Source organism: Xenopus laevis, chromosome 5S (genome assembly GCF_017654675.1).
Source record: "Xenopus laevis strain J_2021 chromosome 5S, Xenopus_laevis_v10.1, whole genome shotgun sequence".
In the NCBI taxonomy this organism is placed as follows: Eukaryota; Metazoa; Chordata; class Amphibia; order Anura; family Pipidae; genus Xenopus; species Xenopus laevis.
In genome coordinates this window covers 20,646,333-20,673,907 of record NC_054380.1, presented here as the reverse complement: position 1 = coordinate 20,673,907, position 27,575 = coordinate 20,646,333, and the positions used below count along the sequence as shown (strand labels likewise).

The 27,575-nt window shown below is 39.1% G+C and overlaps 1 pseudogene; it reads left to right on the top strand.

Annotated features, from left to right (window-relative positions):
- The window catches only part of LOC108717390, a 96,755-nt pseudogene that overhangs the window by 12,362 nt on the left and 56,818 nt on the right, over positions 1–27,575 (top strand).

The following is a 27,575-nucleotide window of genomic DNA, read 5'->3' as shown; positions in this document are numbered from 1 at the left end:
TCATATCCTGTATGCTGGAAAGTCATAAAATTTATAAAAAAAGCTGGCCTTTTTTCATATTTTAGAGTGGGATTATCTTTAATAGTTGTAACTATTACAAATTATTTGTGTAAACATTTAATCATTTGAGGGGCATGCTATATTTGTTTTAGGGTGGGCTCATGTCTAGGGCATTCAAGGTCTTTATTTGGACATTTGGCTTCATTGCACATTTGTAAGAGAATTTAGGGTTATTCTATATATCTCTCTCTTGCATGCTAAGCAATCCTTTAATCACAACCAACCAACCAACAAAAGTCTTAAAAAAAAAAAAAAAAAAAAAAAAAAAAGAAGCTATATCTTGCCCCTAATTCTATTTAGCCAATGGCACTCACTGAGCCATCTTGTAGGGCTCTTCAATCTTCCTATCCAGATCCAGATCACGTTGCTAGTACCATATCTGCTGTTGCAGTGCTGTCAAACTTCTGTGATACAGAGGGCCGAAATTTTTTCCGGTCTACATAGTGGAGGTCCGATAATGGAAGGCAGTGTTGACCACTCCCTGTTTTTAAACCACACCCATGTTTCTACAAGATCGTGTCCACATTAATTGAGGTAGCACACCAAAAAACCAAATTGCTGGTGCTCACTTCAGGGATATCACTTATATGTGGAAAAAGTTGCCATATCAAGACATATCCTTAAATCCATCCAGGGCACACGCAGGCAGATCAGACGCAGGCAGAGTAAGGCACATGGGACACACAGGCAAAGTATGGCACACACAGGGAGCATGAGGTAGAACAGACCAGGAGACTGGGAAACACTCAGGACCACTTGAAGATGTACTACATACAGTGACACAGGCAGTGCTGGTGCCCCATTAGCATTTTGAATAAGGTGTGAACAGGTGAATAATGTGGGCAGTTTCAGTCTGGGTCTCAGGAGTAAACAGTACAGGGCTTTAGGATGTGAACAATAGAGGTGTCACAGGTGTGAACAATACAGGGGATTACAGTCTGAATTTGAGGTTTAGACAAAACACGGGCCAGTTAATCTCTGTAGTGAAACTTTTGAAATCTTACATATGGTAAGAAAACACAGCAGGGAGGTGGGGGCCACACAAGGGGGGGGCGGGCCACAGTTGGACAGCCCTGTGATATTGTAGTTGTAATTTGAGTTCTATAGTTTGCAATAAGGGTCGTCTCTTTGCATGAGAGACAGAGGCCCATGTATGATGAACAACAGGTTGGGTACAAAGTAGGATTTATCTTTGCCCTGTCTCCTTGTGAGGGACTTAACTGTATATTTTCTGTGACCCCCCCCAGTGGGTGTAACACAGTTACCTCTAGTTTGTACCATGGTTGTTTTTATAACATACATAATAATGTAATCTGTTTAGTGACTGGGACCTTACTGTGATTCCTAATGGCGACTGCACGCACGCGCGTGCATTACCATCCCCATATGGGCCAAAGAATTAAAATTAAACATCAGATTACTTGTACCACTACACATGTTGTATATATGAATACTTGTCCCTGTGGTTTGGCCTATATAGGCAAAACTGATTTATCTTTAAGAATGCATATGGATAGACTAGACTTAGCACAGCGTTCAGAGATGGGAAGACAGTGAAACCTGTGGCTAAACATTATCTTGAAAAGGGCCACAGGTTACCCACTTTTAAATACAATAGAACCCCCATTTTACATTTTTTACAGAAAGAAATGGTGTAAAATCCAGGAAAATGTAAAATCAGGGCAATGTTTTATGCATAATGTATAGGTGGGACCAAAAAAACAACAATGTAAAATGAGGGAAAACTTAAAATCAGGGGATATAAAATGGGGGTTCTACTGTATATAGACATTGATCATGTCGGAGCCTAGGAGAGGGGGAGACGGGTCCCAGATGTTGTTACAACGCGAAACATATTGGATTAGGCGACTTGGCACAATGTCTCAGAAGGGACTGAACAAACAATGTTTCTTTAATTGCTTTTTTAACTCTAGATAAATCTGTGCTATCTATGACTTGTTTATTGGCCCTATAAACAGATTATATTAGAATGTTGCTATAATATTGATATTATAATATTGTGTAACTATTTATTATACTTTTATAAATAAGTTATTTTGAATTTGACCGAACACATGGTGTGAAGTGGTTAAAGGGGAGGCGTGATACTGACGAGTATGGAGGGTTACACCTAGGGAAGTCTTTTTAAGTGTAACATGTTTAATGCATTTTTAATGTTGACAAAGGCTCTAGGTGCGAGCCGAAACGTTGATTCTTTAACAAACATGGAATAAAAAGTGTGATTTTGCAAAATTCCCAGGAGTGCGTCTCCTTATCCTGCACTTATATATATATTTCAGCTTACATCAACTTTAAGTAATCCATAGCATCCTATCAGAAATGCCTCCAGGTCATGGGCAACTGCTACGGGTGCTACATTACCCAGTAGAACAGTGTACTATTTATATAGCACCACCAATGTACATTGTGCTTTACAAGGCATGAACACAAACAGGAGTACAGTTATTATAAATGAGACAACAAAAATAAATAGTTTTTAGTACAGATATCCAGAAAGTTTAGAATTACGGAAAGGCCATCTTCCGTAGACTCCATTTTAACCAAATTTGTAAAAATAATTTACTTTTTCCCCTGTAATAATAAAACTGTAGCTTGTACTTGATCCCAACTAAGATATAATTTATCATTATAGGAAGCAAAACCAGCCAATTGGGTTTATTTCTTGTTTACTTGATATTCTGGTAGACTTAAGAAATGAAGATCCAAATTACTTAAAGATCCACTATCCGGAAACACCGGGTCCCAAGCATTCTGGATAATGCCCCATACCTGCACTAGGAGCTGAAATTAGTTTCTTTTGCAGCTATACGTTCTTAACCTATGGGTCACCATGCTGTTAGGGTTGGGTCTCCATAATTCCCTTTAAATGGTGCATTATTTCTTTCCTCTTGTAAAATACAGTGATTAAAACAAGACAATGAAGTGGCTCTAAACCAATTTCTGGCCCACAAAGTTAACTGTATGTGCATAGTTGTCTTGACATGGTGGAGCTACCATACTTCTTACAGGAATGGGTCATCTTCAGATTAATTCATATTTCACACTCCTCATTCAAATCATTGCATGGTTGCTAGGGCAATTAGGACTCTAGCAACCAGATGGCTGAAATTGCAAACTGGAGAGCTGTGGAATAAAAAGCTAAATAACGCATAAACCACAAAGGAATGAAAACCAATTGTAAATTAGAATATCCCTCTCTACATCATACTAAAAGTAATTTAAAGGTGGACAAACCCTTTTAACATATCCCATTAAAGTAAACCATCTTCTAAAGATTAATGAAAATTTTTCACCCCCAAAATGATAAACAACTATTTATATCATAATAGATGATTTTGTCATGGACTTTACTCCTTTTTGTCATGGACTTTAAATCCTTTTCTATCATAATATGAGAATGAGCTTTACATTTTATGGTTGAATGAATAAAGCAGTTGGTGGATCTGTTTATTGCCCTTTTAAAGGAGGTATCGATCCAAAAACGTATAAACGACAAACTATAGACCCACACCGATGACCTCGCAAAAGGGGCGGGGCAGGCATGTCTATAAAACTGGAAGTCTATAGCCGCCAATGTAAGGTCACGAGGTGCACAGAGATCGGCCCGACCCGTGGGTATAGGGCTGGCCCGAACATCACTAAGATATCGGTAATTAATTGTCTGAGAGCTGACTTGTGATACATAGAGCGAAATCTACTGAAGGGCGAATTGAAGCCTCAGAAGGCTCCGCTACACTTCGCAGCACTTTGTCAGGTGCATACGCTTATTCATCAAAATTTAAAGTCACGTCTCTGCAGACAAAAGCCAGCAAAGTTTTGACAGCAAAAAATAGTCTGTGCGAGCAATTCAAAGCAAACTAAGCAATTAATTTACGCTTACGCTTAGGTCAATTTGAAAAGGGCGGCTACATATAGAGTTAGCGTTGGTGCAAATGCTTGAAGTGGCCACTTATTATTACAAGTGTCCAAGGAAGCAAAATAAAGACAAAAAGAGATCCTCTAATGCCCTAGTCATGAGCCCATCCTAAAACAAAGGTGGAATGCCCCTCAAATGGTTAAATAGTTACAACTTTAAAACACAATCCCACTTTAAAACATGGAAAAATTGCAGCGTTTTGTCTTTTTAATGACTTTCCGACATTTAGGTTATGATGTCACTGACATAAAGATTGAGGAGGACGTAGCTTCATCTTATTTGCCAGGTATAACATGACGAAGCAGACTCTGGTGAAAGGGGTAACGTAATGGAAAAATTGCACTTTAGTGAATTTGCAGAATAACAATCATTTCTGGAGAATTTTCACTAGCTAAGGCCACATCACCCTTTAGTAAAATGGAAGAACCAAAGAACAGAAGGGGAAAAAACAAACCCTGCTTTCAGTTGCACAAATTATTCAGGTTTAATTCAGTACGTGTTTGATTTGCATCTAGAAACCTTAATTGTAGTCAAGTGCCCAAAGTAAAAGACCGCTGTTAATTTGTTCATTGTGTCCAGACAGAATCTCCTTCTAATTAAGCCTTTGTCGTCTTTCTTTTTTGCTTATTCCTGGCCCAGATTAAGCAGGGATTTAGTTTAAGGCAAAGTCGAGCAGATGACGCGACTTTAATTCAGTGTGACTTGCCTGCATGTATTTCTAAGTGCTCAAAGGGAATTCACATCTGATTATTTGCACCGCGGTGCACCGCATTCAAATATTCATGGAAGTGTCACTTTTCCATAGGTGCCACTGCAGGGCACGGATAGAGACTCGGGGCAACTTTGCATTCAAACAAAAAAGAAAGTTCCAAAATCCGAGAGGCAAGTGGGGGAGAAAAAAAAAATAAAGAACATATGTTGTGTGCAAAGGGCGTCCTGCCGACTCGGACAAAGTCATTGCCTTTCCCCTTTGTACCGGCGGCGTTGTCAATACCTGTATAAGTTGTGACATAAGGAAGTTAACTGTGTGTAATGGCATGAAAGCAAAGTCCTGTAAATATTATAGATTGAGCTGTCGCCCCTCCAGCTCAGCAGCCTTAATGCTTCACTGGCCTCATGCAATCACTTTATTTACTTCACTTCATGGATTTCCTGTCCTTATTTAATTGTACATTCTATTGTTACTTTCAGGGGAGAGGATAAGGCTTTCTCCATTTAGTTTCTCTTGCTCTTTATTCTATCTATCCAGCGATTTATTTATCCAACTATATGGCTATTTTGCGAGCTCACTTAAGTACAGGTATACAGAAAGCTCCAAGTTACAGAAAGGCCGTCTCACATAGACTCCATTTTATCCAAATAATCTAAAGTTTTAAAAATTATTTCCTTTTTCTCTGTAATAATAAAACAGTAGCTCATACTTGATCCCAACTAAGCTATAATAAATCCTTATTGGAAGCAAAACCAGCTTATTGGGTTTATTTAATGTTTACATGATATTCTAGTAGACTTAAGTATGAAGATCCAAATTATGGAAAGAGAAAACCCCAGGTCCCCAATGTTCTGGATAACAGGTCCCATACATGTATGTTAAAATTTGCTAATTAAGGTAAACGACTGCTAGGAATGTTACTGTGTTCTACAAATTTCAGACCTGACAAAGATATTTTACACAAAGGAGACATATAAGGGCAGAATGGTGAATTCGATTTTTTTTTTTTTTCTTTTGGTGAAAACTCAAAAATTCAAATGTAAAACCAGCAACTTGAATTTGAATTCAAATGTGAGATTTATCACACCTCGACCCTGGAAACAGTTCTAATTAGATTATTCTCCCCCTAAAACCTGCCGAGTTCATGTAGAAATCAATGACCGAGGTCCCTTGAACTATTTGAAGATGTTAATTGTAGTGATGAGACAAGGCAAGTTTTGCTTTGAAAATGACACAACAATTTGGCGCGCATCAAGAACAATTTGATGTGCAAAACTTGAGGGGTTTTTTTTCGGAGGAAAACTCGATTCGAGTTTTCGGGACTATTCAATCAAATTTTAGAAGTTCAAATTTTTTTTATAAATGACATACCATTCGAATTGTGAATAAGAAAAATTCACATTACTCTAAAATTCATCTGATAAATAACCCCCAAAGGATAAATTAAAAAAATCCTAATTTTGTAGGCATTAATGGATAATATATGGTGTTGGTTTCACATTGTGCTAAAAATTAATACTATCTGTAAAGGGATTTGGTCATGTTTTTTATGATGTTTTTATTTCTAAGTCTACACTGCAAATAATTCACGCTAAAATATAAAATTTCATTCTTGAACCAGCAAGTGTATTTTTTTTAGTTGTAATTTTGGTGAGTAAGTGCCATCTCAGGTCATTTTGCCTGGTCATGTGCTTTCAGAAAGAGCCAGCACTTTAGGATGGAACTGCTTTCAGGCAGGCTGTTATTTGTCCTACTCAATGTAATTAAATGTGTCGCAATGGGACCTGGATTTTACTATTTAGTGCTGTTCTTCGATCTACCAGGCAGCTGTTATATTGTGTTAGGGAGCTGCTATCTGGTTACCTTCCCAATGTTCTATTGCAGTGATCCCCAACCAGTAGCTCCTGAGCAACATGTTGCTCTTCAACCCCTTGGATGTTGCTCCCAGTGGCCTCAAAGCAGCTGTTTAATTTTGAATTCCAGGCTGGGAGGCAAGTTTTGGTTGTTTACAAACCAGGTGCACTGCCAAACAGAGCCTCAATGTAGGTTGACAATCCAAATAGGGGCGACCAAATAGCGAATCACAACACTTATTTGGCACCCCAAGAACATTTTTCATGCTTGTGTTGCTCCCCAACTCCTTTTTCTTCTCATTGTTGCTCACGGGTTCAAAAGGTTCGGTATCCCTGTTCTATTGTTAGGCTGCTGGGGGGGGGGGTGATATCACTCCAACTTGCAGTACACCATTAAAGACTGACTGAAGTTTATTAGAGCACAAGTCACATGACTGGGGGCAGCTGGGAAACTGACAATATGTCTAGCCCCATGTTAGATTTCAAAGTTAAATATTAAAAATCTGTTTGCTCTTTTAAGAAATGGATTTCATTGCAGAATTCTGCTGGAGCAGCACTATTAACTGATGCGTTTTGAATTTATTTTTCCCATGGCAATATCCCTTTAAAAATGGCCCCTTTATTGGAGTTCCCGTAAAATGTTTGCTGGTCTCTGTCCGTGTTTCAAATGAGTGGGAGTGTCCTAATAATTTCTTTCCCGAAGCATAGTAGAACAGCCAGTCATAACCCTGCAATCATACAAGCAAAGACAGGCTTCCGTGCCCTATAAGGTCAGCCTAGCTGTTGATTGGTTCTCATCCTACACTGCTGTGTGCTGAGTGCTGCCGGCTTCCCTGCACAGTCTGGGAAAGGAGGCAGCAGGAAGCGGACTAGATGGGTGGGACTATGCAGGGATTTTTTTTTTTTTTGGAGAAGTTTTTACTAAACCAACCCAGAAACACTACTTTTTTGAAGAACATTTCTTCTATATCTAAGGGTATTGTGCACTTTTTATTTGCCTAACACAAGTATTTTGCAATAAATTTGTAGAATCTGTCTAGGGATGCACCCAGTCCAGGATTCTGTTAAATCCCAGCGCACTTTGCCCAATCCAGAACCAAAGCCATAGTGTTGGCCTTTGGACTGGTAAACATTCCCTTTGCCAGAGTGAGAAAGATGTTCCATCTATAAAGGGGTTGTTGCCTTCTTTAAGACAATAAGTCAGCAGGAAGCAGTTTGTTACAATTTTAAAAATAAAAAATCCAGCATTTTTTTTTTTTTTTAACCCATGAGCCACATTCAAATATCAAGAGTTGGGGAGCAACACAATCAGGAAAAAAGTTGATGGGGTATGCCAAGTAAACGATATGATTGGCTGTTGGTAGCCCCTATGTGGACTGGCAGCCTATAGGAGCCTCTGGCAGTACACATGGATTTTATGCAACCAAACATGTTGCTCCTGAGCCACTGTTTGGGGATCACTGCTCTAAATATTTAAAGATCTTTGATCATTCAAAAAGGGAATTGTTTGCTCATTTAGGGGTTTACAAGGAACTTGTAAAAAAAAAAAAAAAAAAAAATTATTGAGAATAATTTTAAATATCTCTGAGCACTTTGGTATTCCTTCGTCACTGAGTTTTAATTGATATTTTTTATGTATGGTTATTCCTTTATTTAGTCAGTTGTAATGTTTAGATCATTTTTGGACCATTTAAAAATGTTATCTTCTTGCCAGGAGTAGATAGACGGCTCTACTGGTATGGGATCTGTTATCCGGGAAAACCTGCTATCCAGGAAGCTCCGAATTACAGAATGGCCGTCTCCCATAGACTCCATTTTGTTCAAATAATCCAAATTTTCTCTGCAATAATAAAACCAGCCTATTGTAGTTATTTAAAGGTTACATGATTTTCTAGTAGACTTAAGGTATGAAGGTCCAAATTAAGAAAACCCCCAGATCCTGAGCATTCTGGATAACCGGTCCCATAACTGTACTTAATCCAAACTTAGATATTTTTAATCCTTATTGGAGGCAAAACCAGCCTATTGGGTTTATTTAATGTTTACATGATTTTCTAGTAGACTTAAGGTATGAAGATCCAAATGACAGAAAGATCCGTTATCCTGACAACACAGGTCCCGAGCATTCTGGATACAGATCCCTTACCTGTACTATTGTTTGTTGCTTTAATAATGGTGACGTTTTTATGTTGTTTGACCTGCAGGAACCATTAAAGTGATTACAGCACTGTCGGAAATGGGCGTTGAGCTAGACACTGAGACCTACTCCAACTATGTCCTAAGTGTGTTTAATGATATGCCATCGGCTCGTGCCCAACTGCAGGTACGTGTAATTTTTTGCGACCTGGGTACACTGTAGTGCCTCTAAGGAGTGCCAGTGAGGTGGATACTAATAATGGGCTGGTAGGAAAGTTTGTGACTCTCACTTGACTCCCACTGCTTTCAAACCGCTCTCCCCATGTCCACAACACTCAACTGCTGCACAGGCCACCATATAAATGTCTGCAGTCCATTAAAACGCGGAGAGATTTGTGAGCATAGGTTACCAAGGATGTTGTTGCCTATACATGTATATTATAGGGCTTGTTTACTTTTAAATTAACTTTTTTAGTATAATGCAGAGATGTTCTGAGACAGAGTGCAATTGGTTTTCATTAGGGATTCCCCGAATCCAGGATTTGGTTCTGGATTTGGCCTTTTTCAGCAGGATTCAGATTCGTCTGAATCCTTCTGCCTGGCTGAACAGAATCCTAATTTGCATATGCAAATTAGGGGTGGAGTGGGAAATCGCATGACTTTGTCACAAAACAAGGAAGTAAAAAATGTTTTCCTCTTCAACCCCTGATTTGCATATGCACATTAGGATTCAGATTTAGTTCGGTATTTGGCCTAATCTTTCTAAAAGGATTCAGGGGTTCGGCCGACTCCAAAATAGTGGATTCGGTGCATCCCTAGTTTTCATTTCTCATAATTTGTGGTTTTTGAGTTATTTAGCTTTTTATTCAGCAATCTGGTTGCCAGGGTCCAATTTACCCTAGCAACCATGCACTGATTTGATTAAGAGACTGGAAAATGAATAGGAGAGGCCTCAATAGAAAGATGAGTAATAAAAAGTAGCAACAACAATAACTTTGTAGCCTTACAGAGCATTTGTTTTTAGATGGGGTCAATGACCCCTATTTGAAAGCTGGAATAAAAAAAGCAAATAATTTAAAATTCAGATATCCGGTCTCTTCTAAATAATCTTTGTTAGCAAGAAGCAATAAGGATTAAATCAGAAGATCCAACTCACATATGTATATTTATGAAACTTGGTCAATATTTTGGGATCAAACAGATTCTAACTTAAAATTCCGAATCCTCGACTGGCTCAAGAAATAGTCTTTCCAGTAGTGGGTAAAACCTATTTGTCCATTTTCTTCACATTCCTTACAGAACTATTGTATCACTGGTGCTTAATATTTACTGAGTGTTGTTAGATTTAGAACTTGTTTTTGTTACTTTACTTTTATTTTTACTTTCACTCTGGTAAAATGTAAATAAGACACTCCAATTGTTATAATTATTGTATTCCTGTTTTATATCTCGAATCTCCATAACCAGTTTGGAGATGCCTCATTTTACAACTTTGCATTTTTGTTAAATTCCTACTTGTTTTGGTTTTAAAACTCAATAAAAACATTTACATGAAAAAATAATTAATGAAGGCCAAATGAAAAGTTGTGTGGATTTGGCCATTCTATAATATGCTATAAGTTAACTTAAAGGGGAACCACTCCTTAAGAATAATTTATTAATTAATGTAGTCTGGCTTTCTTGTCAACAATCACTCATGCCTAGCTACATCAACCTATGATCTCTCTATGTATGTTTCTTTGCTCAGGAAAAAGGGTGCCCAGTGGATTCCAGTTGGTTTCACTTGTCGGAGCTGAGGCATGAAGCTGTTTCTGGGAACGTGGAGCAAGTGTATTCTCTCTTAAGTATTTTGCATCTAATATCTTTGCATCCCAGCTTGTACTATTGAAAGTTTATGCAGTAAATAGGCTGCTGACACAACTCTGCAGCAATCCTAAAACCCACTCGTGTCATTGTGTAGGACAGCTTTATTACAATGCCTCTGTAAAGGTGGTGGTTTTAAATGAGAATTAAACGCTAAAAATGCCTGAACGTATTGCTCCAGCCTAAAGTTTCAGCTTGTCAATAGCAGCAATGATCCAGGACTTCAAACTTGTCACAGGGGGTCACCATCTTGGAAAGTGTCTGTGAGCAGCTCTGAGCAGCTGTTGAGAAGCTAAGCTTAGGGCTCGTCACTAATTATCCAGCAGAAAATGAGCTTGGTCTGTAATATAAGCTGATGCTACAGGGCTGATTATTAAATTCTGATGCCAATTGCAATGGTTTCTGTGCTGCCATTTAGTAATTATCTGTATTAATTACTAATCAGCCTTATATTGTGACATTTCTATTCTATGTGTACTGTATATTGTGAGTGGGTCCCTAAGCTCAGTAAGTGACAGCAGCACAGAGCATGTGCAGTGATTCAGCAGAAAAGAAGATGGGGAGCTACTGGGGCATCTTTGGAGAGACAGATCTTTACTGCTGAAGGGCTGTGGGCTTTAGTTCTCCTTTATGCATTAAAAGCAACACACCTTGCTAGCTGTATATCAGTTATTTAGTAATAGTTTCTGGAACCCAAATATGCAGTCATGTTTTGTAAATGCTGTAGTGTATCCAACTGACCTAATAAAGATGAATAGTAGATGGCTTCAACTCTTCCTCTACACAAATAGTTGTCAACCCTTTTCAACTGCAGGTCCAGCCTTTTGGTGAGATTGTGGTGTATCTGTCATACCTGAGCTGACCTTCAGGCTGAGACACTATTACCCCAAGGCCCCTCAGGAGTGGCAGCCCCACAGATAGGAAGCCATTGCTCTACAGTTTGTGGGCAGTGAATCCACTGAAGGACTTGGGGGGGCATTATAACCCTTACTGTGCCTGTTTCAGTTGGTATAAGTAATAAAAGGGTGCCATACTACATATCAGTCAGTACAAAAGAATAAAGCACATGGTCAGCTATTTTCTCCCATTAAATGAATCTAGAGGAACATACATAGGCACATGTAATCAATATTCTCAGACAGGGTCGCTTTCAATGAGATTTTGTTGTTCTTTCAGTGTCCTCGCCAAGCTTTCCTTCCGTGGATTTGAGTCAGTTTAGAGGCAGTCTCATCACAGCATTTAAGAGGTACTAAAGCTTCTCGTTATTATTATTATTATTATTATTAGGGGGCAAAAAAAATAGACATGATATTTTTCAGTGTAGAGCCTCCTCACCTGTCAAGTACTGCACATGTGCTAAAGTTGGATTTGTGAATCCTGATATATCTTCCCACACCTTACTGTATCCGGGAAATGGGTACAAAAGGAATTTTACTTGATTTGATGTGTTGCTGCTGCAGAGCAAGTACGTCAGTAAAAACAGGTATATGAAACATGTAAATAGTGTTATGTGCAGAAGAAAAGTTTAGCACATTTACATGCTTAAGCACATTTTTGGCCAATTGTGCCTTATGTTTCAAAATTCTGGAATGTTACATTACCTCTGTCTTTGAGGAGGAGTAGGAGTTAGCAGTTATAATGATTTATTGTCACTTAATAAATGCATTGGATTAGGCACTTTATACACAGTATCTGCAGTGGAACGTTTAAAGTAAAGCAAGTTTAGTGAGTGCAAGACAAGAATTAAAGTAAGGTTATTTATTAAGACATGTTTATGTGCTTTTGAGAAGCAAAAATGAAATGTTCTATGGAGACAATGTCACAAAAATAAAATGATGGTGTAAGTGCTTAAAAGGTACATTTAAACACTTGAGAAGTTTCTGTGGCCTTGAGAGTTTAAAGTGTTGTATTATGTGTTGTGTATGCCTGCTTGGAAAGCTAATATCATTTAATGTTGTATTGTCTGTGGAAAAAGTTTAGTGAACTCAATCTGTGCAGATTACTAGTGGTAAACTGCAAAGGGATTTATTGGTACCTATAGTAGCAGTGGGGAAAAGGAGTGTGACTGTGGGATAGCAGGTATAGTAGGGAGAGATGGTGCCTATAGTAACAGTGGGATAATAGTCTCTGGGAAGGGAGTGTGACTGTAGGATAGCAAGTATAGTAGGGAGAGATGGTGCCTATAGTAACAGTGGGATAATAGTGAGTATATCTTGAACTTGATCTGCATAAATCCATGTAGGTGTAAAACACTACTTTTCATTTTTCACAGTTTATTAACCAGATACCCTCTTCCATTCCACATATATAGGCATAATAAAAAAATTTAAAAAAAAATAATTACACAGCTGGCTATTGATTCTGCCCAGCCTTGTAATTGTGTGACCAAAGTCAATGCCACCTCTCGGTTCTGTCCTTGCTCCTGTCTGTTTGCTTCAATCAAAGAAATATTTGTATTGTTATTTCCAGACTTTGCTATTCCCTTTCAAATGTTTTTAATCCTATAGATATTAATTTGAAGCAGCAGTTCCACCTTTTGTTCAGCCTACCAGACATTCGGATTCTAAATGTTACTGAGTAGAGAAGCATTTCATGACACACCTCTGCTCCGTACAATTACTTATTGTGTTCAACAGGTTGCTCATTGCATTAGAAACTCTGGTTGAGCATCTGCTCAACTTCGTTTTCTGCTGCCTGACCGAATACAGCTGTAGGGGTGCTGCTGTTCCAAATTCATTGTATTTGCAGTGTAAAAATGATATCTTGTACTATGGGTGGGGATGAATGATAATTGCCAAAGAGCTCAGAAGAGCAATATTAAATTTGTTTTATGTGTTTATGGCTTAAATATAATGGAGCGGGTAGTAGATGATGAATTTCTATGCCAACCATGTATAGTTTGTGTTTAGTAATGGTGAAATTGTTAACGGTTGCTGTTTACATTATTATTAAAGGAGAACTAAAGCTAAACGAAAGTAGTAGCTATAAATATTGTATATTTTTTTTTTTTGCCCAAGGCAACCACAGCCCTTTAGCAGTAAAGATCTGTGTCTCCAAAGATGCCCCAGTAGCTCCCCATCTTCTTTTCTGCTGATTCACTGTACATGCTCTGTGCTGCGGTCACTTACTGAGCTTAGGGACCTACTCACGATATACAGTACACATAAAATAGAAATGTCACAATATAAGGCTGATTAGTAATTAATACAGATAATTACTACATGGCAGCACAGAAACCAGTGCAATTAGCATCAGAATTTAATAATCAGCCCTGTAGCATCAGCTTATATTACAGACCAACCTCATTTTCTGCTGGATAATTAGTGACGACCCCTAAGCTTAGCTTCTCAACAGCAGCTCAGAGCCCACTGAGCATGTGAGTGTCCAAGATGGCGACCCCCTGTGACAAATCTGAAGTCCTGGATCATTGCTGCTATTGACAAGCTGAAACTTTTGGCTTGTGCAATAAGTTCAGTATATAAAATATGGCAATTTTAGCCATATTCCTTTCTAGGGTTTAGTTGTACTTTAAGGTCCCAGTGCCAGATCTCTAATGTTATATTTTTGACGTTTGCAAGAGATGTCTGTGAGTATTCCTTATCCCATTGTCACCACCCTGGCATATATAATTGCTACAGGAGCATCTAATCCAGTGATCCCCAACCATTGCCTCATGAGTAACATGTTGCTCTCCGACTTCTTGGATGTTGCTCCCAGTGGTCTCAAAGCAGGTGCTTATTTTTGAATGAGGCAATTTTTAATTGCATAAAAAACAGGTTTATGGCCATGTAGGCTGCCAGTCCACATAGCGACTACCATATAGCCAATCACGGCCCTTATTTGACATCCCTAGGGCTTTTCTTATGCTCCCCAACTTTTTTTTGTGGCTCACTGGGTAAAAAAAAAAAAGGTTGCGGCCCCCTGATCTACTAACTATAAGGGGCAGATTTATTAGGGTTTGAATGGTAAATTAAGAATGTTTTTTCATTTTTGGTCAAAACTCGCAAATTTGAATTGTAAATTACAACTAGAATTTGAATGTGAGATTTATCACACCTCAACCCCCGAAACAGTTCTAATTCGAATATTTGCCACCTAAAACCCGCCGAGTTCATGTACAAGTCAATGGCAGAGGTCCGTTGAACCTTTTGAGCATTTTAATTGCCTTCCTGACATTCAAGTTTTATTCTTGGAGGAAAACTCGATTCGCATTCGATTCCAATTTTCGATGACATCACTTCCAGTTTACAATGACAGCACTTCCTGTTTTACTCTTTTTTTTTTTTTTTTTTTTTTTTTTTCTGATCACGGCTACCTCTGATGATGTCACTTCTGGTTTACAATGACCGCACTTCCTGATTCTTGATGGTCAGCGGGTCCGGGTTGCGGATAAGGTACTTGCGGGTCAGGAAGCGGGTAAGAATGCAGGTGCGGGTACAGGTTGGGTAGGGGTCCCAAAAAATCCCGCGCAGGACTCTAGCTGGAGGTTTCTGTGCAAATTGTTTCGAAGTAAAAACAACTTTTATTTCAGCAGTTCAAAAACATCGAATCCTGACGTGTTTCGTATCCAAAGATACGTAGTCAAAGGCATAATACTCACTAACTTTGAACGTTTTTTTAAATTACCGGTCGCGAAATGACATCATTAATTGATTCACAAGGTGTTTCAACTCAAACATGAAATCCATTAACCCTTTTGGCATTACAAAACCGTTTTAAAACATTCCTCAAAAGATCTAATACAAAGTAAACATTGTTTAAACTAGCCTATTGAATGCTCTTTTTGTTTTTTTTACAGTTGGTTACTTTTAATTAAGATTAATTTTAGTTATTTTTGTAACCATTTTAATATCGTTCTTTATTAGTAAATTCTTATAACCAGTTTATCGACTCACACTGGTGAAGACTGTAATTTATTTAATATTAATTTTCAAATAAATATTGTTCTAAAGAATAAATGTTCTTCTAAAAATTATAGATGAATTCACGTCTATTGATTAATAAACCAAAAAGAGCATTCATCTCTTCAAAAACTTATTTCATTATTAAGGCTAGTCAAATTTGCCAGATATGAATTTTGTTGATCAACTCTGATGAAATCCGCATGTAGATACATTTTTTAATTATTTTTAAATTATTATTCAGTTATTTTAAAATAAAAAAATGTATTGGCGTTAAAAAAAATTCACATTACATCGAAATTCGACCTTTGATAAATCTGCCCCTAAACGTGTTCTTCATGGGATTGTTTGGATTTTCCCATAACTTTTACGTTAGTTCATATAGGAATGTTCAACTTAGATTGTCAGCAAACGCTCTCGAAGGTAACATTTTTGGTCTGATTATTTGTCCCGTTAATGGGTTACCCCACCCATTGTGCTGTGAAGGTTATTAGCACCTTAGAGAGAGAGAGAGAGAGAGAGAGAGACAGTGTTTAGCTGAAGCTTAATGTAACACGGGTAATTTGTCATCTTTTTCTTTAAAAGCAGATCGATAGTCTCTTTCAGACAAATGTTTCTTTATTAAAACACTTAACAAATGTTTTCACTTAGGAGGAACATGTCACTGAGGAATCTGTTTTACATGGCAACTTTTAAGCATTAATGGTACAAGAGGTTTAATTTTTACTCTCTTCATCCCCCCGTCTCTATTTTCTTATCCTTTGCTGCCACCTGCAGGTCAAATGACGTAGACTTTAAGGCTAAGGTAAGTGCCGTGTCACATTTTTATTTTTTTACTGTTTAATTTGTTGGATTTTTTTCTTAAAATAAGTTTTATCCCGTCCGGTTACAGATCTTATTCTGGTCGCTATAAAGGCTGGAGCCCCTATATTATCCTACAGTTGTATCACTTTTACGGAATAGATACAGAAATAGGTTTTTTTAGTCGTCAGATTTGCTAATCAGACCCGTATCGCTTTGTCCTGAAGGGGAGAACCTCATGCAGATTTGCTGGGTGGTGATGGGGTCAAGTACATAACTGCCGTTATCCTCTCTGGAAAAGCAATAGGGACACATTTCGGAGCCCGGCTATTTACTGAGCATAGTGATTTCCCCTGCACGTCCCGATTCTATGTTTATTTATCCCGGGAACAAATTGCTAGGATGCGGCACGCAACAGCAAAGGGGAAAATGATTTATTATTTTCAGAATTCAATCTCGTTTTGGCCACTTGTACTTGCGCGTGGCTTCTCGGCTGTAACGCGCGATTACTTTGTCTTTACAGATAACAGAGCTGCTGTACAAGGACGGGCGCTACTGCCAGGCACCTTCCGGACCCAATGGTAGCGTTTCAGTATCTGTGACTTGTCTGTAAATCCTCTGCTGAGTGGAATGAGTCCGGGCTGCACGGATTATGCAGTCAAGGCTCATTGCTGCTTCGTTAAGGCATTCTTTCAGTGATTAAAAGAAACGGAGTAGCATGCTTCTATTCCTGCCTTGTGATGTTATAAATGAGGGCATAGTCCATGCAGAAATGCTATTCCGAATAACGCACCAATAATGATTTCATTTACATTATTTAATAATTCCTCCTGTATCTGCTGCTCTCTAACCCTGCAATTTAATCTCTGGTTGCAAAAACAACCACAAAGTGGCCGTAAATATATTTCTGATTATTTTCATACTCTACTATTGTCTTGCAGCCCACTCTTTAGTTACTTATTTTTTAAAATCTAGTTACACAATAGAAATAACCAAAATATTACAAATACATTTTTACGAGAAGTTCCCTTTTTAATTGGGGGGACTAAAATCATCCTGCTTAATGACTGGAGGGGGCATTTGCCAACTATGTGCCATTTATTACAGCTCTCATAACCCCCCCCCCCTCAATTTCACCTGCTCCTCTAGTGTAGAAGGGTATAGGCGCTTGTTTGATCGTCTGTTTGGGATTGACAAGTGCAGGTCATAATAAAGCCTTATTGGGATGTCCCTGATATGTAAAGGTTGTAAATTGTCCTTTTCAGCCCCAATTGGCTGGTCTATCCTCCACTTCTATCACTGTGCCTTTTGCAGTAATATGCTTTGAGGAAGGGTTAAAAGTAAGTAAGCTTTATTAGAAAGGTCTATATAAATACACCATTAAACCCTCAAAGTAATGCTGCTGAGTCCTCTGTCAAAAGAAACACAGCATTTTTTCCTTCTATTGTGTACTCATGGGCTTGTATCAAACTTCCTGCCTTCAGCTTAAACCTCCAGGGCTAGGGCTTGATCATGCTCAGTTTGCTCCCCCTCCCTGCTTTAATCTGAGCCCAGAGCTATAAGGGAGCAGGGAAAGACTCAGGCAGGAAGTGATATTACACCAAGCTAATATGGCAGCTGCTATCCTAAAGAAACAGAAGAGTTTCTAGAGCTGTTTACTCAAGTATGGTAAAGCATTCTGCAGAATAAATATAGTGTTATAGCTTGCAATATTGTGGCTAATCTATTGCCAATAAACTGCTTCGGTAGCTTTCCTTCTCCTTTAAAGCTTCCTTTAAAGGGCACAGGGTTTAGTGGGTGAGAAAAACATTCCGCAAGTGGGAGTTAAAATCAAAAAAGAGACTTTATTTTTGTACTATTAATACAACAAACAGGCATCAGTTACAGATGTACTTCCTGCTCTATGACGTGTGTGGTCCCCTGACTCGTTGCATGCTTCTCTCTGGCAATTTTTTTTCCCTTTAAAGGGCACCTGTTGGTCAAAAATAATATCCGAAACCAAATGTGTGGGCTAATAGAGCCTGCACTCCGGTTGGGGGTAACAGTAGTTTTTTTTTCTCAAAATTTCCCCCCACCAACTCTAGGCCACCTGCACCGGTAGGGAGCTCCCCGTACGAACAGCCATGTTGGGGCACATGCATGCGCATAATGAGTGAATGCTGCAATTTGAGCTAGAACCTAGAGCTCTGTCCTAGTGTGAGTGTCCTATCGCTGGCGGAGGGGGGGAATTTAACAAAAAAAAAACCCCAACCACAGAGCGAGCTCTATTATCCTGCAGCTTTGGTTGGGGATAATATTTTATGCCCTTTAATGTCATATTAACTAAATAAATAGGAACATCATGGGTGGGCACAAGCTCTACATGGGTGGGGAGCTTGTGGACATCCTACAAGGAGCCGTTAAACCTACTAGCCGAGCCAGAAAAACTTGGGAAAGTAAAGCATATAGGAAATCTTGTTTCAGCTCAGTATTTCCATTGGGCACCACTTCACCCCATTAAAACCACACACACACTGGAAATAAACATACCGATACACAGCTCATTTAGAATCCTAAAGAAACCAGTGCACAGATGTTGGCTCTACCTGTGCCGTAAGACTGAGACTACCGCGTTTCTTTGCGAGTGCTTTAATGGCAAACCTGTAAGCCGCATACATATATTTATATACAAGGTCTTTAGGTGTTTCACCTCCATCGTTACCCCGAACAAAATAAAAATAAAAAATCGAAGAGAGATTCAGTGCTGAAAAGGTCTGAAATTAATGAATATTCCTTTCACTCCCCGGTTAGCCGTGCTCTCCCAAACCACATAATCTCCATGCCTGACTGATCATTGTTGCCATTTCAGAACCTCTCATCAGGGTGACATCTCACACCAAAACGATTTCTTATAAATTAATCCTGATAACATGACAGTGGCAGTAATTTCGGTGGAATAACGCTTTTCTCTCTGTTTGTCTTCCAACTAACCCCCCCCCCCTCCGCCTCCCTTTCCCGCAGAAGCTGTTGGCTATTTTCTTTATAACCTGATTGACAGCATGAGAGACGCAGAAGTACAGGCCAAGGAGGAGCATCTGAGACAATACTTCCATCAGCTGAAGAACGCGGTACCCACTTTTTTTTTTATTCCCCCTCCCTTCTCTCTTTTCTATTTTTTTTTTTTATCTTCCTTCAACATAATGCCTGTCCTGTTTGACATGTATCTATTAGGTTTGAAATTGCTGCTTTTAAGTCAAACCAGACCACTTCTCAATGTCATGGCAGGAGCTGAGACTTAAATTATGTCTGAGATAATTCCAGAAAGACGGATTTCATTTTGTCTGTGTGTTTCAAAACTAATACAGCTTTTTTTTTTACCCCCCCCCCTCTCATTGTAGAACATAGTCATCTCCACCAACCTATACAGGGGTATCCGTAACCTGCTGGACTCCAGGCATGTTCCGGAACTGATTAAGGTTTGTCTCTAATACTGGTGTTTGTGGGCTGCTGTCAATTTTATGTCTTTTCTGCCTTTTATTTCAAGTAAACTGTATTTGATGGCATAGCAGAGAAATCATTTATATAGAGTGGGGAGAGACTGTTCTTGCAGATAGTTTTCGTAACACACAACCATTTTTAAAAAATTTTTTTATTTATAACGTGCTGATGCCATGTAAATAATTGATAATGGCAAATAAACATCATGGGAAAACATGTTTTTTTTTTTTTTCAAAATGCCTCATTTAATAGTGCTGCTCCAGCAGACTTCTGCGCTGAAAGCTGATTTTTTTTTTTTATTTAATTTTGAAAAAAATCTGTCATGGGGCTAGACATATTGTCAGTTTCCCAGGTGCCCCCAGTCATGTGACTTGTGCTCTGATAAACTCCAGTCACTCTTTACTGCTGCACTGCAAGTTGGAGTGATACAACCCCTCCCAACCTCGCCACCAGCCCATCAGCAGAACAATGGGAAGGTAACAAGATAACAGCTCCCTGGTAGATATAAGAACAGCACTCAATAGTAAAAATCCTTGTCCCACTGCGACTCCTTCAGTTAAATTGAGTAGAAGAAACAGTAACCTGTCAGAAAGCAGTTCCATAGTGCAGCACTTGCTCTTTCTGAAAGCACATGACCTGAGATGCACCTACACACCAATATTACAACTAAAATATACACTTGTTGGGTTAGGAATGACATTTTACATGGTAGAGTGAATTATTTGCAGTGTAAACAGTGTCATTTAGAAATAAAAACAACACCATAAAAATCATGACAGAATCCCTTTAAGGAGTTGGATCTAACTTACCAGCTAACGCCATGCAGTTTCAGACATGAGAAACAATTCACACCTCTGCAATGGCTCGCTACAAGGCATGCCAGTTCCAGTCTACAGCAATATTCCTCCCTTGGTTTACAAGGGTCTGTTTTAACCCTTTAAAGTGAAACTGAACACCCCAAAAAAATTTAATGTAACCTCTCCCAGAGTGCTGTTTTGGGCACTTTACATGCAACATAATTATTTCCTTCTATTTATTTTCAAGATATTCACAGCTTTAACACTGCCGACATAATGAAAATGAAATAGCAGCCACCTGTTATTTCGTCTTGCTGGCCAGCCATCCGAAAAATAAATTACTGAACAGAGGAGCGTCTTCTGCCGCTTTTCTGCTCAGTCCTGTGTCTCAGCAAAAAGAACTGAGCCGGAAAGCATCAAGAGACAGACCAGTAGTTAGGGATCTATATATACACACATCCACCTAAACGATAAAGTTAAGCCATGATAATCTTTACATATGCATAGTGCAGCGACAAGCCCATCAATGTTAGTCCATAGCGAATATTCCAGCAACTGATTCTTTGTTTGAAAAAAAGTATGAACTTTACACAACATAAATCAACATTATTTGAACACTGGATAAGCACGACGTATTGAAAATTAAGTTTTTAGATAGAAAAGCTCGAATACATACATTTCTCATTCAGTCATTTAAAAAAATCCACTTTTAATAATGCTAAATGCAATTTGTCATGGGAGGCAGAGCGAGAGTAAGATTACAAATACTAAAACATGTTTTAGGGTATGTTTACAGTACCATTGAACATAATATGGAATTGTGTTTTTCAGGATGTTCTAGTGTTGATCGATCCTCAGGAAAAGTTGTCCTCATTAGATACGGCAAAGGTAAGTTCCTTCTGTTATGGGTCTGGTTTCTGTTAGCCAGAAACTCATCCCATATAACCAAGCTGCTATGTAGCCATGGGGGCAGCCATTCAAGCACAGGATACACAGTAGATAACAGATAAGTACTACTATTGTTTATATAAACAAGCTACTGTGTAGCAATGGGGGCAGCCATTCAAGCACAGGATACACAGTAGATAACAGATAAGCACTACTATAGATTATATAAACAAGCTGCTGTGTAGCCATGGGGCAGCCATTCAAGCACAGGATACACAGTAGATAACAGATAAGCCCTTTAGTATGGAATTGAATTCTTCTACTTTGTATCATGTGCTTGAATGGCTGCCCCCATGGGTACACAGCAGCTTGGTTATATAACAAAAATCATCCTGTTAAATACAGGACAATAGATTTTTTTTTTTTTTTTTGCTTATTTTCTGTCTTTCCTTCCTACTTAGTCTTCAGAGTATAAGATGGCCTCTTTAGAAGGAGAAATTGATACCCTGAAAGCTGAGAACAAGCCTTATGGAGATCAATTAAAACAGCTTGTGATGATGCTTTGCTCCAAAGAGGTATTGAAATAGTTCAGCTACTTTTGTTTAAGTATTAGGTTGGATGTGAGTAATGTGTTGGTTAAGTCACAAATTACCCTTCTAGGTTTTCTTATAAACACTTTTGCAATTAATTTTAGTTATTTTGTTTTAAGATTTGTGATATTAGCAGTTGTATTCTGCACTTATGTTGAGCAAGAGTGGCAAGCAGAAAGGCAAAAGCCTTGTTTCATGGTCAGAGCAACCAAGGAGAATGCACTCTTCAAAGCAGTGATCCCCAACCAGTGGCTTGCGAATAATATGTTGCTCAACAACCCGTTGGATGATGCTCCCAGTGGCATCAATGCCGGTGCTTAGTTTTGAATTCCAGGCTTGAAGGCAAGTTTTGGTTGCATAAAAACGTATACTGCCAAACAGAGCCACCTGTAGGCTGCCAGTCCACATAGTGGCTACCAAATAGCCTATTCCAGCTCATATTTGGCACCCCAAGAACGTTTGCATGGTTATGTTGCTCTCCACCTTCTTTTACATTTGAATGTGGCTCACAGGTAAAAAAGGTTGGGGATCCCTGCTTTAAAGCATACAGATTCTATTCAAATGAAACCTGACCTCCTGTTTGGAGCACAACATATTAGAATGAAGTGGTTGATTTTGGACATATTTGGGTAAGACCCAATTCATAGAAAAAAAATGTATACATGTGCTTGAAAAAGCGGACAAAAAAAATAAAAAAAAAGTGAACAAACAGTAGCAGGATGGGTAAGATAATTCACCCCCCACCTGAAGACCCAGGTATAAGAGAACATTTGAAAAAATGTTTTACTTTACCACACTCAATAAGAATAGAAATCCTTGATGGGCAACCTGTATCTCTTCATATATTGTTACACTTGACAGAGTGATCTTTGTATGTATTTTAGGTCCCGCTTTGATCTTTGTATGTGTTTGATGTCCCAGTGAACCAGCAAACGCAAATTTTAAACATATCTGACCTACTTGAAGCACAAATAACCAGATAAAAGCAGTCTCATTAGGGACATATCATAAGATTATTAAATTTAATGGAAAAAAAACCCCCAAAAAATGCATGGAAATGAAGAAGACAGCAACCAGATGGTTATTTACAGCGGTATCTTGCCCATTGAAAAGGCCATTAGAAGACAGGACATTTTGGAAAAAACGCTAACCATATGGTGTTCAGAAGTCAACACTGATTTGACCGCACTCAGTGTTAGCATGGATTGGTCATGGGCATCCTACATACCTTCCTGTATTGAGTCACAATTCTCAGTACCTCCAACAAACTTTGGCTGTCAGTGCAAAAGGTGTTCCATGCCTGGACTAGGCTTTGATTACCAGTGAACGCAGCTTTTAAACAAATCTGACCTACTTGAAGCACAAATGACCAGATTGAATCGGTCTTCTTTGCAACATATAAGATAATTCAATTCAATGAAAAAAACCCAACAAAGCAAATATGCATGCAAATGAAGAAGACAACCAACAAGTAGATAGTTAGAACCATTCACAGCAGTCATGATTTTGCCTATTGAGAAGACAGGACATTTTGGATACACTCTATCCATATGGTCTACAGAAGTCAACACTGACTCTATCCATATGCTCTTCAGAAGTCAACACTGACTCTATCCATATGCTCTTCAGAAGTCAACACTGACTCTATCCATATGCTCTTCAGAAGTCAACACTGACTCTATCCATATGCTCTCCAGAAGTCAACACTGACTTTATCCATATGCTCTCCAGAAGTCAACACTGACTTGACCACAATCGGTAGTAGCACAGATTGGTCACAAGCATCCTACATACCTTCCTGTATTTGGTCACACTTCTCAGTACTTCCAACTAACTTTGGCTGTCAATGAGATGTCTGCAACATCTGAAGTGCAAATGGTCTTCAGAAGTCAACACTGACTTGACCACACTCCATAGTAGCATGGATTGGTCATGGGCATCCAAGATACCTTCGTATATTGAGTTACAAATCTCCGTACCTCCAACAAACGTTGGCAGGGGAGGTCAGCAACATGTGACCCAGGCCTGTAATAGATGTCCCTCTTGGGTACCAAGCAAGAACTGTGTTTAGCAAATTTCATTTTCCCTGGCCACCAACTTTTTTCTGCCTTTTCTGAAAATTAGAATTGCGAGCTTCTTTGTGTTTATGTATGAATGCAGAGATTACCTAGGTCTTTGAATAGCAAGCGTCTCTGCTGTTCTTCTGCTCTTGCTGTGGTACCCACAGATAGGGATAAGTTTATCACTTATGCAAAGTGTTCACTTAGTCTCTGGCTCACACAGCCTCCATCTATTCTGTCACGTTACTGATATATGTGCCTAGTGATCTGCAAGTCAAATCTGCCTGTTCTATTAATACGGGGATTGAAATTCCATTTTCCTGTGGAGGGGAAGGCATTTTTTTTTCGAGCCAAAACTCATTCATGCTTCCTTTCACTAGACATCCAGCTGTATTTTGTATTCATTTCTCAAGAGCAGCACCAATTTCAAGGATATCCGATGTTTCGGACATTTATTTATTTTTTTTCCGAGTGGCTTTGTCTGTTTCTTATGGTTTTCATCTAAAAATTATAGCCGCATTAGATTAGAGCATTTTGCTTATCTCTGAAAGTCCACTTTAAAATGACTAGCTCATAAGGCCGAGATGCAAAGGTTCAGTGCCAGGCAAATTATGCATAGAGGAGTGTAAAACTGCGGCCGAACAGCACATTGTGACTGCTATACCGCTCAGCAGGCAGTAATTGTATCTGCTGTGTTTAAACACAAAGGAGCACATGTATTATCCATGGTGGGGGGTGGGCTACCGACAACTTGTATTTTGAGAGAGACACAGGAACACCCACTAGTGTTAAAGGGTCAAATAACATTTTCTTAAAGTGAAATAAACAGTATTTAGGGTTTATAAGCACTTGTTACATAGTGATTTTGCCCAGGAGACCTTATTTCTGTGCTTGTGTTTGTTTATGCCAGTGGGAGATGACACACGGTTCCTCTGCGGAGTAATTTGTTTGAAAAAGTTTTGGGAAAAAGTATAATCCTTGGTATTTGTGCTTCCTTGTAAATCACTTCTTTTTATTCAGAGGTGTGTAGGTGTTGACTGCATGTGAATCTTATTTACTCCGCAGCTTGCAGCTGAATTATTTAGGAGACCCCTTGCACGCCAATAACTATTTTAAGAATAGCTTACAAGAAAGCCTATGGAGTGGATTATGCTATTCAGCTGCAATCTCCCCCCTCCGAACTGTGACGCCTACCCCCAACGGATTCTTGCAATAATATCTGGGCTCTTAGATAGTCCCATGGTCTGTTGGGACTGTACCCAATTTTGATCGTGGGAGTTTTTAGGCAGTAGAATGTCTTTGACAGTGATATGTTAGGCCGCGTTTATTGTTAGGCCAATGTGTATTTAAACAGTATCTGGGGGGAGGTGGTACTAATTTTGTTGGTGACCCCAATCACATACCTCGTATTGCATTCTGGTCTTCGTTACTTTCCTTGACAGTGGACCATTGCCATTTTGCCCCAGGTTACCCCTGAAAAAGGTCAGGCTTGGTGCATGTGCAAAGAAACAGCTGGCCACACCAATTGACAAATGTATATAAATATATTCGTTATGATTTTCAGAATATGCAAAAAGCCCTAGAAGTAAAGGCCAAATATGAGCAAGAAAACTTGACCATTGGAACCTATGCAGCGCTCATTCAACTCTGCTGCCGTCATGATAATCCCGATGAGGCACTAAACCTTAAACAAGAGCTGTAAGTATCCAAACTGTCTAACTCTTCAGCACTTCTCCCATTTCATCTTCTTTTTTCCCAACACCATTCTGTGAAGGTGGTCATACACAGGCAGATTTAAACTGTGGATTCAGGTCCATCAGACCGATTCGGCAGCTTATCTGCTCATGTATGGGGCCTTCCAACAGGCCTTATGCAAATAGGCCAGATATAGATCGCGTAGGTTTAATTTTCCCCAGAGATTGAGGACCACATCAGCTAGTTAATGCGCTCCTTGTCCCGTCGGAATCCATTCCCATAGCTATAATCCGATCAACTGGCCCTAAAGCCAAATGATCGGATTAGCCCTTTATTGCCCTCCCTTTGTTGGACATATCAGGAGAAACATCTACTCGTTTGGCGACCTCGCCAATCGAGCGGATCTTATAGTCTATGGCCACATTAAAGTCAGCTAGATTTGAAGTGAACATGTGAGCTTTCAGCAGGCACAAATATATTTATTCTTCCATGGTCACCATAGGGATAACCGTAAGCTTTCTTGTTTCAGAGAGCAATACATTTAGTGTTTTTTTGTTTTTGCAACCTGCCCGTGCCCTACAGAACGATCCATGCACCCCTCAAACACTGAGGCATAGCGCCTTCAGCATCTGTGAGTTCTGCTGTGGTCTGAAAACCTGTAGATGATCATGTTTACTGGCTTTTTACAACAATTCATTTTATTAAAGGCAGTGCTAGGTAGAAAGCACAACACCATGAATACGTTTTGGCTCTGCATTTGGAAGTCTAGGGTCATTTTTCCAGACTGCAGTTTAAGATTAAAGTTAAACCATCACTTTAATTTAAAAAAAACTTTCACCAATAGTTCGGCTTTTTTACTTACAGTCCTAACATTTATTACTGGCCGTAGCCAAGAAATTTCAACTGCTCTGATTGACTGATTCCAGCTAGAGTTAGGAAAGCACCGAATCCACTACTTTGATTGGGCCGAACCCCCAAATCCTTCGCAAAAGATTCGGCCGAATACCGAACTGAATCCCTCCCCACCCTTAATTTGCATATGCAAATTCGGATTCGGTTCGGCCAAATCTGAATCCTGCTGAAAACGACAGATTCCTGGCCGAACCCCGAACCAAATCCTGGATTCAGTGCATCCTTAGTTATAAAATTATAATATACAACTTGCAATTTGGATTAGGAAAATGTTGGGTTGAGGAAGAAAACAAATAAATCACTGATATCTCAAACACTGTAATAAATAGGGATGCACCGAATCCACTATTTTGGATTCGGCCAAATCCCAAATTAGGGGTGAGAAGGGGAAACATTTTTTACTTCCTTGTTTTGTGACAAAAAGTCACGCAATTTCCCTCTCCGCCCCTAATCTGCATATGCAAATTCGGTTTGGCCGGGCAGAAGGATTCGGCCGAATCCTGCTGAAAAAGGCACCTCTCTTTCTCTATTTATTTTTAGGGACCGTAAAGATTCTTCTGCTGTTCTGGATACCAGCAAGTACGTGTCTCTTGTCAAGGTCTTTGCAAAGAACGGCCGGATAGCAGGTACGGTTGATTGTTCCATCTTAAACAGGCATGTGGGAAAGTATCTACCTACCAAAATAAAAAAAAAAATCTTTATTAATGGTATATCATGGCCAAGAAAGTGCGCCAGAATTTTGCATACAAATTTGCATGTGAATTCACCTAGAGCTGCTTGGACAGTGCAGGCCATTAGTTTTAATGGCTTGGCAGGCTTGTCATTTACATTTGCACAGCTCAGTGCCTTTATGCATTTCTGTGGCTCGTTTTTTATTAGCATCGCTGTTCGTA